A 1778-nucleotide genomic window follows, 5' to 3' on the forward strand; every position below is an offset into this window, starting at 1 on the left:
CTCCTGGTGCAAGGTTAGTACGTCTGACTACAGATCAGAAGGTTGTGTGTTCAAATCACCTCAGGCTTTGGTGATTTCTTCTTGATCTCCTGAGTATGAAGTCTAACCTCAAGCATTTCCCGTCAGTGTTATACAATGATTGATTCGCATAGTGCATCAAAGTGCTTATGGGAGAAGCACCAATCAGCTTTCCAGGACCTTGTGGTGCAGCGGTAGTGCGTCTGACTCCAGATCAGAAGGTTGCGTGCTCAAATCACATTGGGGTTATGAGATCTCTTTTTGATCTCCTGAGTATGAAGTCTAAGCTCAAGCATTTGCCTTCAGTCTTTTGCAAGGATTGATTTGCATAGTGTATTAAAGTGCTTATGGGAGAAGCAGCACTTAGCTCTCCGGAAGCTCGTGATACAACGGTCAAGCATCTGACTCCAAATCAAAAGGTTGCATGTTCAAATCACGTCGGGGTCATGCGATCTCTTTTTGATCTCCCGAGTATGAAGTCTAACCTCAAGCATTTCCCTTCAATGTTATACAATGATCGATTCGCGTAGTGCATCAAATTGCTTATGGGAGAAGCACCAGTGAGCTGTCCAGGACCTTGTGGCGCAGAGGTAGTGTGTCTGATTCCAAATCAGAAGGTTGCGTGTTCAAATCATGTCGGGATCAGGTGAACTTTTCTTGATCTCCTGAGTATGAAGTCTAACCTCACCAAAGCTCTCCAGAAACTCGTGACACGTGACACAACCGTCTGACTCCAAATCCGAAGGTTGCGTATTCAAATCATGTCAGTGTCAGGCAATCTCTTATCTCTTTTCTGAGTATGAAGTCTAACCTCAAGCATTTCCCTTCAGTGTTATACAATGATTGATTTGCATAGTGCATCAAAGTGCTTATGGGAGAAGCACCAATCAGCTTTCAGGGAACTTGTGGCGCAATGGTCAAGCGTCTGACTCCAGATCAGAAGGTTGCGTGTTCAAATCATGTCGGTGTCAGGTGATCTCCTGAGTATAAAGTCTAACCTCAAGCAGTTCCCTTCATGCTATACAATGATTGATTTGCATAGTGTATCAAAGTGCTTATGGGAGAAGCACCAATCAGCTTTCAGGGAACTTGTGGCGCAATGGTCAAGCGTCTGACTCCAGCTCAGAAGGTTGTGTGTTCAAATCATGTTGGGGTCATGCGATCTCTTTTTGATCTCCTGAGTATGAAGTCTAACCTCAAGCATTAGCCTTCAGTGTTATACGATGATTGGTTTGCATAGTGCATCAAAGTGCTTATGGGAGAAGCACCAAACAACATTTCAGGACCTCGTGGCGCAACGGTAGTGCGTCTGACTCCAGATCAGAAGGCTGTGTGTTCAAATCACATCGGGGTCATGCGATCTCTTTTTGATCTCCTGAGTATGAAGTCTAACCTCAAGCATTTCCCTTCAGTGTTATACAATGATTGATTTGCATAGTGCATCAAAGTGCTTATGGGAGAAGCACCAATCAGCTTTTCAGGACCTCGTGGCGCAATGGTAGCGCGTCTGACTCCAGCTCAGAAGGTTGCGTGTTCAAATAGCGTCGGGTTCATGCGATCTCCTGAGTATGAAATCTAACCTGTAGCATTTCCCTTCAATGTTATACTATGATCGATTCGCATAGTGCATCAAAGTGCTTATGGGAGAAGCACCACTCAGCTCTTAAGGACCACCTCCTGGTGCAAGGTTAGTACGTCTGACTACAGATCAGAAGGTTGCGTGTTCAAATCACCTCAGGATTTGGTGATTTCTTCTTGAT

At 44.8% G+C, this 1778-nt stretch overlaps 2 non-coding genes across 2 annotated transcripts; both read left to right on the plus strand.

Moving 5' to 3' along the window:
- Nucleotides 1-1301: 1301 nt before the first annotated feature.
- On the plus strand, nt 1302-1373 carry trnaw-cca (transfer RNA tryptophan (anticodon CCA)). The gene has a single exon. It is a non-coding gene; the product is annotated as a tRNA-Trp (tRNA).
- Nucleotides 1374-1499: 126 nt separating this feature from the next.
- Nucleotides 1500-1571, plus strand: trnaw-cca (transfer RNA tryptophan (anticodon CCA)). Its single transcript has one exon. It is a non-coding gene; the product is annotated as a tRNA-Trp (tRNA).
- Nucleotides 1572-1778: the final 207 nt, after the last annotated feature.

This window comes from Sinocyclocheilus anshuiensis, unplaced genomic scaffold (genome assembly GCF_001515605.1).
Source record: "Sinocyclocheilus anshuiensis isolate Anshui unplaced genomic scaffold, SAMN03320099.WGS_v1.1 scaffold3874, whole genome shotgun sequence".
Classification (NCBI taxonomy): domain Eukaryota; kingdom Metazoa; phylum Chordata; class Actinopteri; order Cypriniformes; family Cyprinidae; genus Sinocyclocheilus; species Sinocyclocheilus anshuiensis.